The sequence below is a fragment of the Rana temporaria genome, chromosome 8 (assembly GCF_905171775.1).
Source record: "Rana temporaria chromosome 8, aRanTem1.1, whole genome shotgun sequence".
Lineage (NCBI taxonomy): Eukaryota > Metazoa > Chordata > Amphibia > Anura > Ranidae > Rana > Rana temporaria.
This window is the reverse complement of record NC_053496.1, coordinates 141,315,551-141,328,554: the sequence shown is the minus strand read 5'-3', so window position 1 is coordinate 141,328,554 and position 13,004 is coordinate 141,315,551. Positions and strand designations below refer to the sequence as shown.

The 13,004-nt window shown below is 45.6% G+C and overlaps 1 protein-coding gene across 2 annotated transcripts in view; it reads right to left on the bottom strand.

The window, feature by feature from the left end:
* Nucleotides 1-13,004, bottom strand: part of C8H10orf71 (chromosome 8 C10orf71 homolog) — a 179,675-nt gene that overhangs the window by 71,223 nt on the left and 95,448 nt on the right. For both annotated transcript variants that reach the window (XM_040320785.1, XM_040320786.1), the window contains one exon: nt 3,957-4,037. The gene's annotated coding sequence lies outside the window, so the exon portion shown is untranslated. The remainder of the gene's footprint in view (nt 1-3,956; nt 4,038-13,004) is intronic.

Genomic DNA, 13,004 nt, shown 5'->3' with positions numbered 1-13,004 from the left:
TCCAGCCTTTTTCATTCACATGTACAAAACAACCAACAGGGAACTTGAGTTTCGGCATTGTTTTTCTTTTAAAAATAATCATTGGTCTCAGTTTGGCGCCATCAGCTGTACACGCTAGTACCACTGTAAAACTGGACTTCTCATGTCCTGTTTTAATTAAAATAGTTTTTTCACCTTTTGGATGGACAGTTTTATTTCCAACCATATCAAAATTCATTGGAGTTTCATCCATATTTCCAATACTACTTAACGCATAGCCGTGTTTTTTGTGCTGCTGTATTACGTATCGATGGAAACTATTTACTTTGGCATCAAGATCTGCAGGTAATTTTTGTGCAATTTTCATCTTTTGCCTCAGTACCAGATTATGCCTTTCCAAGAATCTAGTACACCAGGATACCGTGGCCTTAAATCTGACGCTGTGATCTGGGTTAGATTTGGCCCACTGAAGTGCAAACAAACATATTTTATTTCGTGTCACTACATAACCGTTTCGGCGATGCTCATTCACCGTGCCTGCTACATGTTTTTCAAGTTCTGGCCAATGTGGGGTGCCTCTTCTTAATGCACACTTACCCCTTGGCATACTCTTTAATTTGCTTTCCAGTCCCTAACCATCTTTTCTCCATATTGTCTTGCAGCAGCACAGTTATGTTCCATAGCAAAGTTTACAACTTTAAAACTGGCTTCATATTTCTTTCTTCTTGCTGGTGGAGCCATTTGTATACTGTATTGGTGCTGTACTGTATGTGCTGGTGCTGTACTGTATGTACAGATACTGGTGCTGTACTGTATGTACTGGTGCTGAACTGTTGCTGTACTGTATGTACAGATACTGGTGCTGTAATGTATGTACTGGTGCTGTACTGCATGTACAGATACTGGTGCTGTACTGTATCTGCTCACCAGACTGCCTTCCCTCAGGATCTCCAATACCAATATGCAACAACCAGTCAATTGATATATTTACTGTGCACACTGCCTGCTTGGATTGTATTCACCACTACATCTATCTGCTCACCAGATGCCTTCCCTCAGAATCGCCAATTCCAGCATACAACAAGCAGGTTTGCAAAGTAAAAAAGAAACAAACAAAACAGTAAACCAAATCCTTGCCGTCCGGCGCTAAACTAAACATAGAGCTGCTCTCTATACAGTGCGGGGCTGGTCCCCGTCACCCACAAAAAACGAGGTAAAGCAAACCTTATATGTCTCCAGTCCAAACAAACTGAGCTCCTCTGACTCAGATTCCCTCCTGAGCCTCCAAAACCAGGGCACTGCTGTGCTCTGAGTGTGGACTCAGGTGGACCAGAACATCAGGACCCGAACCAAGTCTGCCACAGAGACTGTCAAAACCTGGGCCGGATTCTGGTTCACTCCCTTACAATAGAGAAAATGCAAGGTAAAATGTACCTATAATTGTGTATCTCACCTCCCAAACCGTGACAATATATACATGCACACACACATTATATATATATATATATATATATATATATATATATATACACACAGTACAGACCAAAAGTTTGGACACACCTTCTCATTCAAAGAGTTTTCTTTATTTTCATGACTATGAAAATTGTAGATTCACACTAAAGGCATCAAAACTAAATATAAAAATAAATAAAATATATTTCATATTCTGGGTTCTTCAAAGTAGCCACCTTTTGCTTTGATTACTGCTTGGCACACTCTTGGCATTCTCTTGATGAGCTTCAAGAGGTAGTCACCTGGCGCAGCACCCCATCACTCTCCTTCCTGGTCAAATAGCCCTTACACAGCCTGGAGGTGTGTTTGGGGTCATTGTCCTGTTGAAAAATAAATAATGGTCCAACTAAACGCAAACCGGATGGAATAGCATGCCGCTGCAAGATGCTGTGGTAGCCATGCTGGTTCAGTATGCCTTCAATTTTGATTAAATCCCCAACAGTGTCACCAGCAAAGCACCCCCACACCATCACACCTCCTCCTCCATGCTTCACGGTGGGAACCAGGCATGTAGAGTCCATCCGTTCACCTTTTCTGCGTCGCACAAAGACACGGGGGTTGGAACCAAAGATCTCAAGTTTGGACTCATCAGACCAAAGCACAGATTTCCACTGGTCTAATGTCCATTCCTTGTGTTCTTTAGCCCAAACAAGTCTCTTCTGCTTGTTGCCTTTCTTTAGCAGTGGTTTCCTAGCAGATATTCTACCATGAAGGCCTGATTCACAAAGTCTCCTCTTAACAGTTCTAGAGATGTGTCTGCTGCAAAAGGTGGCTACTTTGAAGAACCTAGAATATGAACTATATTTTCAGTTGTTTCACACTTTTTTGTTATGTATAATTCCACATGTGTTAATTCATAGTTTTGATGCCTTCCGTGTGAATCTACAATTTTCATAGTCATGAAAATAAAGAAAACTCTTTGAATGAGAAGGTGTGTCCAAACTTTTGGTCTGTACTGTGTATATATATATATATATATATATATATATATATATATATATACACACACACATACACACATACACACACACACACACACACACACACACATATTTTGTAGAACATCCTACATAAATCGGCCAACAGGTCCTCAAACACACAGTGTGGACCCTGTGTTGGGAATTGGAGTGGGTTTCAGGGCACTGCCCCTTTGTCAACAACATCCCACTACAGGTGAAAAGTTGGCTTATAAGCCGTCAGTGGAGGCAAATTTAAACATTAAAAAAAAATCTATAATAATTGCAGCTGCATGGGACAATTAAATAATAAGCCGGCTTGTAGTGAGATGACGTAGATTTAGGTTTATAAGTTCATGCCCTCTGTTAATTTTTCAGGCACTCCATCTTTCACTGTGCTGATATTATCAACCTGTTAGATACTCTTGTCTCACTTTAACAGGGGGCAGGGAGAAACTCCGGGATGTTCTCTATCCTACCTTTTCTTCCCATCTATAGACTCTTAGTTATTTCACAAACACACACAAACACTGTGAAAGGGCTGTAGGCTCTATTTACAGTATATTACTTTTCTATGTGTTACTTTGCCTCTAATAGAGTAAGTATTAATGATCACTGCACTGGGACAGTGATAAAGTACCAACCACAGTGAAATAATGATAAAAGTGAAAAACATTGTGCTGTAGTGAAACACAACCAAAAAATAATGATAATAAAACACTGAAAAGTCCATCCAAAACTGGTGAGATGAATAGATGGTAAATGACCACGTGGATCCTCAGAGACAGATTATCACCATTGAAATAGAGATATAATTGTGCTTACCAGAAAGCGTGGATCTGCCTGTCAGCGACAGCAGATCAATGAGGCATGAACAATCATGGGGCATACTCTGCTGGGCTTCCTCGGACTGGATTGAAGATGGAATGGATCTTTAGTAGAGGGCCGTAGGTATACGATATCCCGGATAGCTGTCTTGATTATCCCACCAGTTTTGGATGGACTTTTCAGTGTTTTATTATCATTATTTTTTGGTTGTGTTTCACTACAGCACCATTTTTTTCACTTTTATCATTATTTTACTGTGGTTGGTACTTTATCACTGTCCCAGCACAGTGATCATTAATATTTCCCAAGATAAATCACTGTCTCTATGGTTTCACAGCGCTGCATTTTTTTCTCACATCACTGTTCAATATTTGTCGTATTGTAGTGTGGCTGCTTTAGTTTTAATTTGTTTTGGTTAGCGCAATATTTCCCCCCCCTTTTCTAATAGAGTAAGTTTAGGGTAATACACCTGAGAATACTTTTTCCTTTATTAAAGTTATGCATTTGCTCTATGTATAATCATTCTGAATATTAGAACTAAAGATTGCCATTGACATAATATAATTCAAGCATCATTTCTACTGCATGAAATTATTTTTTTCCTCCAAAACTAACATGCACATGAATTCCTGTATGCTATGCATATGTATACAAATGTGTTTATGTAAATGAAAGACCAACCTGACAAGTTGTCTTCAGAGAGGTCCTCTAAGATTATCATGTAGTTTCAGTGCCCCACAGACAGCTTGCTATCATTCAAACCTGTCAAAACCATAGGTATTAAAAAGGACATGTTTAATGTCTACAGCACCATTAGTAATTAAGAATTCCACTTCAAGGTAAAATACAAATGTAATACATGATGAAGCTATTATCCACATACAGTACTTACACAAATACCTTAAACATATTTGGGATGAAAGAAAAATCCTGGATCGCCGCACTCCTGAAAAAACGATGTCTTTATTCAAAACATGAAAAAACAACAAAAATTCAAATGGAAAAAACAGCCAAAATTCATCCTGTGATGCTTACTCGAAGCTTGAGCTACGAGTAAGCATCACAGGATGCGAAACATGTCAGCTCTTTTTTCCTAATCTACTTCTTGGTTGACTGCATGAATGTTGGCTGTTTTTTCCATTTGAATTATATATTTTTTTTCATGTTTTGAATAAAGACATTGTTTTTTGAGGAGTGCGGCGATCCAGGATTTTTCTTTCATCTCATGGCAATTGAGCACAGCCAGCACCCTCTTGGTTTGTTGGGACGAAAGCAATGGGGATTGATTGTTTTTAGAGCGGTATACTTTTCTTTTAACCACTTCCCGACGGCCGTACGAATATATGCGGCCGCAGGGTGGTTCTAAATCTCTAACAGGACGCATATATGCGTCCTCCGCTCTTCCAGGCCACTAGAGGGCGCGCGAGCGCCGCCGGCGGCGCGCGCGTGCCCGCCGCATTCCTGAGATGCCGATGCGCGTGCCTGGCGGCCGCGATGTCCGCCAGGCACTCGCGATCGGCGGCTACAGGGACAAGACGTGGAGCTCTGTGTGTAAACACAGAGCTCCACGTCCTGTCAGGGAGAGAGGAGACCGATCTGTGTCTCTTGTACAGAGGGACACAGCATCGGTCACCTCCCCCAGTCACCCCCTCCCCCCACAGTTAGAACACACCCAGGGAATACATTTAACCCCTTCCATGCCCCCCTAGTGTTAACCCCTTCCCTGCCAGTCACATTTATACAGTAATCGGTGCATTTTTATAGCACTGATCGCAGTATAAATGTGAATGGCGCCAAAAATGTGTCAAAAGTGTCCGATGTGTCCGCCATAACGTCGCAGTCCCAATAAAAAAATTGCAGATCGCCGCCATTACTAGTAAAAAAAATGTATAATAAAAATGAATAATAATTCTGTCCCCTATTTTGTAAGCGCTATAACTTTTGCGCAAACCAGTCGCTTATTGCGATTTTTTTTTTTTTACCAAAAATATGTAGAAGAATTCGTATCGGCCTAAACTGAGAAAAAAAATATTTTTTTTAAAAAAAAAAAATGGGATATTTATTATAGTAACAAGTAAAAAATATTGACTTTTTTTAAAAATTGTCGCTCTTTTTTTGTTTATGGCGCAAAAAATAAAAACCGCAGAGGTGATCAAATACCACCAAAAGAAAGCTCTATTTGTGGGGAAAAAAGGACGCCAATTTTGTTTGGGAGCCATGTCGCACGACCGCGCAATTGTCAGTTAAAGCGACGCAGTGCCAGAAGCTGAAATTTCACCTGGTCAGGAAGGGGTATACGTGCCCAGTAAGGAAGTGGTTAAACATATTTGGCAAAACAATATGAATCTGGTTTAAGCCATTTTCTTTGCACACAAGATTGCATGTATATGCTCGTCTCTCTACTGTGTTACAAAAGACATAATAATCCAAAGGCAACAATGAAACAGATTTGTGTGAAAATATCAGAGCTGTGCATATTTTTGATGGTTCTCTTATTTTCAAAATGTAATGATGAATTCAGGGTTGGACTATATTTTAGCATAAGTACTTTTTTTATTTGGACTGTTACCCTTTTGGTGCAAGTGCCCCTAAGGCCTCGTACAGACGGACGGACTGTCCGCTGAAATCGGTCCGCCGGACCGTTTTCAGCGGACATGTCCGCCCGGAGATTTCTGTCTGATGGTTGTACACACCATCAGACAGAAATCCGCACGTACACGATACGCGGTGACATGACCGCGCCGTCGCCGCGACGATTATGCGGCGACGTGCGCGGCCCTGGAAGGTCAATGCTTCCACGCATGAGTCTGTACAGACGACCGAACATGTCCGACGGACAGGCTTCCAGCGGACATGTTTCTTAGCATGCTAAGAAACATTTGTCCACTGGAAAACGGTCGGCTGGACAAATGTCCGCTGGAAACCTGTCCGGTCGGCCGTACACACGACCGAACATGTCTGCTGAAACTGGTCCTAAGATGAAGTGACATTTTTAATTTTGGATTAAGGTAAGGGTTTTAGGTTACCTCTGGCAGTATTACCTCCCACATTAAACTCTCTCCCAAGTTTAGCACCCTGGAGAAGCTCCTTAGCTACTTACAATCAGCAGCACATAACATATCCATCTGCTGTGGACTAAAAGTACCCTAAGGCCTCGTACACACGACCGGATCGATCCGCTGAAACTGGTCTGCCGGACCAGTTCCAGCGGACAGATCCGGTCGTGTGTAGGCCCGAGCGGACAATTGTCCCGCGGATCGGACAGTTTCCAGCGGATAAAAATTTCTTAGCATGCTAAGAAATCTGTCCGCTGGAAACCTGTCCGTCGGACGTATTCGGTCGTCTGTACAGACTCACCGGACACGTCCGATCGACCGCCATCCCTCGCATGCGTCGTACTGATTTGACGCATGCGCGGAAGCTTTGAACGTCCAGGGCCGCCCACGTCTCCGCGTCATCGTCGCGGCGACGGTGCGGCCACGCCCCGCGTATTGTTTACGCACGGATTTCTGTCTGATGGTGTGTACAACCATCAGACAGAAATCCGGCAGCGGTCGCAGCGGATCTATCTGCTGAAAACGGTCCGGCGGACCGTTTTCAGCGGATCGATCCGGTCGTGTGTACGGGGGCCCAAGACTTCTTATTTTCTGACACTCACCAGCGAACAACTCACTCATTAAAGGGGTTGTAAAGGAATTTTTTTTTCATAATAAGCATCCTTTACCTGCAGACATTCCTCTTTTCACTTCCTCATTGTTCGTTTTTGCTCAGAAGTTGCTCTCTTTCTTCTCTGTTCTGTTCACTTCCTGCTTGTCTGATTTTACTGACCACCGTGAAGGGAGGCTTTACTGCGGTGGTCAGTGATGTGCTCACCCCCTCCTGGGAACTACAGTACATCTGTGTGGCAGGACGCTCTCTACGTGTTAGGCCTTGTACACACGGGCAAACATGTACGATGAAAACGGTCCGCCGGACCGTTTTCAGCGTACATGTCTGCCCGGGGATTTCTGTATGATGGCTGTACTCACCATCATACAGAAATCCGCGCGTACTCGATATGCGGCGACGAGGCCGTGCCGTCGCCACGACGATGACGCGGCGACGTGCGTGGCCCTGCCAGTTCAATGCTTCCACGCATGCGTCAAAGTCATTCGACGCATGCGAGGGATGGCGGCCGCTCGGACATGTATGGTAGGTCTGTACAGACGACCGAACATGTCCGAGCGGACAGGATTCCAGCGGGCTGTTTCTAAACAAGTTTGGAAATATTTGCCCGCTGGAAAAAGGCCCGGCGGGCAAATGTACGCTGGAATCCTGTCCGCTCGGCTGTACAGACGACCGAACATGTCTGCTGAAACTGATCCGCGGACCTGTTTCAGCAGACATGTTCGGTCGTCTGTACGGGGCCTAAGAGACATCAAGGAGGTGTGAATTACTCTGCGTGCCGCAATTCATACTGGGAAATGTAGTTCTTACATGAATGAGCGCCGCAAACCAGGAAGTGAATGAGAGAACAGAAACTAGAATGCCGGAGGTGATATACGTAGATGAAGGAATTTAATAGGTATTTACTCGTTTTTTAACAGAATCATTACACTATTCTGTCTGTCTACCTTGCAGACATTAATTTTAGGCAAAAAAAAATTTTCCTTTACAACTCCTTTAAAGCGGACCTTCAGTAATTTTTTCATCTTTCCATCTATTAAATCTTCTGCCCTTGTTGTTTTAACTTTGGATAGTAAAACATATTTTTTCTGCCAGTAAATACCTTATACAGCCTTCTTCCTCTTTCTTGTCTGATCATTATGCCGCGTACACACGGTGGAAAAAGTCAGACATAATTTTTTCATGTGTATGCCCCATCTGACTTTTTCCTTCGGAAACTCTGACAGAGTTTGAAAGAGAACATGTCTATCGGAAATTCCGTTCGTCTGTATGGAATTCCAACGGAGAAAAAAACACGCATGCTCGGAAACAATTTGACGCATGCTCGGAAGCATTGAACTAAAATTTTCTGGGCTTGTAGTAGTGTTGTATGTCATTGCGTTTTTGACTGTCGGAATTTGGTTTGTCCGTGTGTATGCAAGACAGCTTGAGAGGAATTCCATCGGAAAAACCCATCTGAGTTTATTCCGATAGAAAATGTGTACGCTGCATTAGTTTTGGCTTTTGACATCATTCACAGCTCTCTCTCTCACTCTCGTGAGAGTTTGCCAGGAAGGCAGGGGGGCTGAGTCGTAAGAGGGCCAATGAGAGCTGCAGGATTGCAGAGCCAGAGGTCTGCCTCTGTATGTCTGTGTAAATCCAGGAAGTGAACAGGCAGCAGCTTCAGCTGCCCACCGTTAAAATGGATACAGCCAGACTTAGTGGAGGAAAATTTCTGCAGCATATTTGGCATATACAGAATCACAGTATATATAAAATATGCAAAGTGGTTGGAGGGAAGCTTCAGAGTGGCAAACATGGGCCAAATTCTCAAAAGAGATACGCAGACTTAACTAAAGTTTTCTAAATTTACACGGCGCGTATCTTTGCGCCCGATCTTCAAAACGAGTTAAGCCTAGATTTCCGGATTTTCCATCCTACCTAAAATAGTTACACCTGCGCATCCCCGGGCGCAAATTACGCTAGTCTCGCCGCTGTTTTTGATAGGCAAAGATGCAAATGAGGGAGTTAGGGCGATCCTCAAAATTAAGTGTGTGCGGCGTATTTTCCGCCCTGTGCGCACCTGTTAGTTTCCCTGTGTAAATTTCCACATTATAAAAGCAGCCCTAATTTTACACATGCCGTGGAAGGGTTTGCTGAAGGTAGCGACTAGAGCTATAGTTGTGAAGGATCTGTCTGGAAAAATGCCTGGGACATCAATGATTCTGACGGCACTTGCCACCTTACAGGCACAAAGGAGGAGGAGGGCACAGAGGAGGAGGATGAGGGCACAGGAGAGAGTTTATCGGTCATGGCGTGATCTGTTTCAAATGCCAGATTATGAGGTGTATGGCAACTACAGGTTTGATAGGAAAGCCATCCTGGAGATCACCCAACTACTTCAGGAGGATCTTATCACCCCAACCATACGCTCCCATGCCCTGCCACCTCTACATAAAGTTATGGCAATCCTCCATTTTTTATCCACAGGCTCATTCCAGCGTGCATCTGGAGGTCTGGCTGGGATGGTGCAGTCGACAATGAGCCGATGTGTCCATCAGGTGGTCCCTGCCATACTGCGGCGCATGACCAACCAATTTGTCAAGCCCACCCAGGAGGAGCAGCGTCTGCAAGCCATGACTGACTTTTACAGCATTGCTGGCTTCCCAAGGACCATCGGGGCGATAGATTGCACGCATGTGGCACTACAGCCCCCCCATGAAACTGAACACCTGTTCAGAAACAGAAAAGGGTGGCATTCCATCAACGTCCAGATGATTGTAGATGCCCATGGCCTCATCTGGCACGTTTGTGCCAAGTTTCCAGGGTCGTGCCACGACAGTTTTATTCTACGGCAGACCAAGATCTACCAAGACTTGGAGATGAACGTTTATGGAGACAGCTGGCTGATTGGTGAGTGACATTGGTGTCAGGTATGCCCCCCCCACGATGCAGACATCACAAGGGGCACATGCATGACTAATATCCTCCTGTCTTTTCCCTTACAGGTGACTCTGGATATGCGTTGGGACCCCATCTCATGACCCCTTTTAGGAACCCCCAAACACCCGGAGAACGGAAATTCAACGAGGTGCACATCCACACCCGGTCAATAGTAGAGCGGACATTTGGCCTTCTCAAGTCCAGATTCAGATGCCTTGACAAGACTGGGGGTACACTCTTGTATTCCCCAGACTTTGTCTGTCAAATTATTGGGGCATGTTGCATCCTCCATAATTTTGCTCTGAGAAGGGGCCTGCATGTTGAGATATGTCCTGACCTAACCCCCCACCCAGGCAATCCCCCCCCCCAACCACCTCTACCCGGTCTGCTGAGGGCCAGGCAATAAGGAAACAACTGGCTGAAGGCATCTTTGCCCAGTAAATGGACCTTAATTATCTTTATTTTTTTGCTTTGCCAACAAAAAATCACAGAGATTATGTGACCTTTAAACATTTACTTTGCACATAAAATGCACATTACTTATATGACAATGAGAATGTCTTTTTTTATACAAAACGCACATTAATTATCTCACAATGAGAATGCATGAATGCACGCCACTGTGGTCCCTAGCACAGACACATCACATGCACATCGAATTGGATTAGATCCAAGTACCCCCCACCTCTGGTACTTGGGAGCAGTAACGCCCTGCCACGGCTCCAATTATGTCACTGTGCATTCATACACCATTCAGGAACCTGGGATGACTTCTCCCTGGTCCTGGGGATCCCTACTCCACCAAAACTGAGGGTGACACCCTTATGTTATCAGGAATGCCACCCCCCCACATTCACACATCATTCACACACATAAACCAAATCATAAGTACAGTATAATAAAAAAAAAAATCAAAAGTACCCCTGCAAATTAGTGATGTTGCCGAGTGCTCCTTCTGGGCTGACCACGGGCACGGCCATGGGCACGGCCACGGCCACGGCCAACTGGGGGATCTTCACGGGGGGGGTCTGTGCAGGGGAGGGAGTATCTTCACGGGGGGGGGTCTGTGCAGGGGAAGAAGGAGCCTCCCCTGGTGTCTGTCCTCCTGCTGGCCTGCCCTCCAAGGCCACGGCTATCCTTGTCAGACAGGCAGTGATGTCAGCCGTATTAGCCTGGCCAGCCCGGGTATTGGCCTGCACAGCCCGGGTATTGGCCTGCACAGCCTGGGTCAGGGCAGTCACCTCCTGGGCCACGCCTGTTGTGGCGTTCTTCAGGTCCCACAAACAGGTGATGACCCCCACTGAGTTGGTGGCCACGTCACCCAGTGACTCCCTCATTAAACCCAGGCTGTGCTCCACCTTGCTCATTGTTTTTTTAATTTCACCCAGACTGCGGGTCTGCCGGGCATTGTCCCTCAGCAGACTGACCGGCAGACGCTCAAACCCCCCCCTGGTTTCCGGGGTCGGCCTCCTACTTGCCCCTGAGGCTTGTGGCCTTGGAGGAGGGGTTGGAGTGACCCATGGGGGCTGCTGCATGTTGGAGGAGGGTTGGGAGGGGCCACCCCTGATGGTGGCCTGACTGCTGGGAGCCTCTGGGGTACCCTCAGGGGATGACTCAAAGGTCCTATCTTGGCCCATCAGGATTTGCTGGCTAATATCAATATTCTCATCTTCCTCCCCCTCATCCTCCTCCCACTCAACATCCAAATTAGGGGAGTTGTGGGCACTCCCCTCCCATGGCGAATCCTGCCCTTCTTGGGACTCAGCATCAGCCTGTCTTGGGGGTGGTGCAGCAGCCTGCCCTGATGGTCCAGCAACCTCCTGCCCTGATGGGGCTGCCACCTCCTGGGCTGATGGGGCTGCCACCTCCTGGGCTGATGACCCAGCAACCTCCTGGGCTGATGACCCAGCAACCTCCTGGGCTGATGGGGCTGCAACCTCCTGGCCATCTGGGGAGGACACAAAACAATCACAGGTTGGTGGATACACACACTTGGCACATCTTCCCTTCCCCCACCCACACATGCTAATCACCAGATAGAAAAAAAAAACGTACCTGTCCTCACAGGAGCATCAGAGTCAAAGCCAGGCAGGCCCACCACCTGCTGTGGGTGGAAACACTGGGCCACTGCCCATTCCTCCTCACTCATCCTGACTGGGCAGGGTCCCCCTCCTCCAGTTGCCAGCTTGTTCCGGGACACGCTCTTCAAATCGTTGATTTTTTTTGGACTCCAGCGATGGTCCTGGTCTCCCCCCCCCCCCGCCGCATTGATCCGATCGGTGATCTTTTTAAGAATCTCCTTCCTCCTGGCCGGGGTGGTGTTGTGGCTCTCAGGGCCATGGAGAAAGCGCCCATATTTTATGATGCCCTGAGCAAGAATATGCTTCTCTGCCACTGTAAAATTTAGCTTCCTGCGCTTGGTGGCCATCACAGACACCACCCAGCAACAGGAAACTCACCCAAAAAACAATCAACAATACACACACAACAAAGAAAAAAAAACACAGCAAAAAAAAAGAAAAACACAAACAGACAGCTACTATCAATTCCAAAACAAACAGGCAAAAAAGGGAAACAAAAAACAATCACACATCAAAAAACAAACACTTATCAAAAACAAACAATCAAAACAAATAACAAATTATCAAAAACAAACACCAACTATACTCTACAACTCCTCAACAACTTTTCTCACAAACAAATCTTACCAACAAACACTGACAAACGTTCAAAGCAGAAGCAACTTGCTTTAGGAAGGGAACACAGGGAAATACTTTTGCAAGGGAAGTGTGTTTGACTGGGGCTATTTAGACACAGGGCGATCCTCAAACTAAGTACACTTGGCCTTTTACCCATCTCACTGATTGCGATGAGCAAAGTTCTGCACATGCCCAGTGAGGTCCAGATTCGTGCGCGCATGCGCAGTACGGCCGGCCCTTCATTTGCATGGGGTCACGGCTCATTACAATGAAGCACGCCCACTTCATTCCCACTTGCCATAACCACGCCTTACGCCTTGGAATTTAGGTTAAGGATGGCGCAATTTTGTGCGCAAATGCGCTGTGGATACGGCACTTACGACACCAACTTAGGGCGCCGTAACTTAAATGACATAAGTTAGGTAATACTAAATTTGCACAG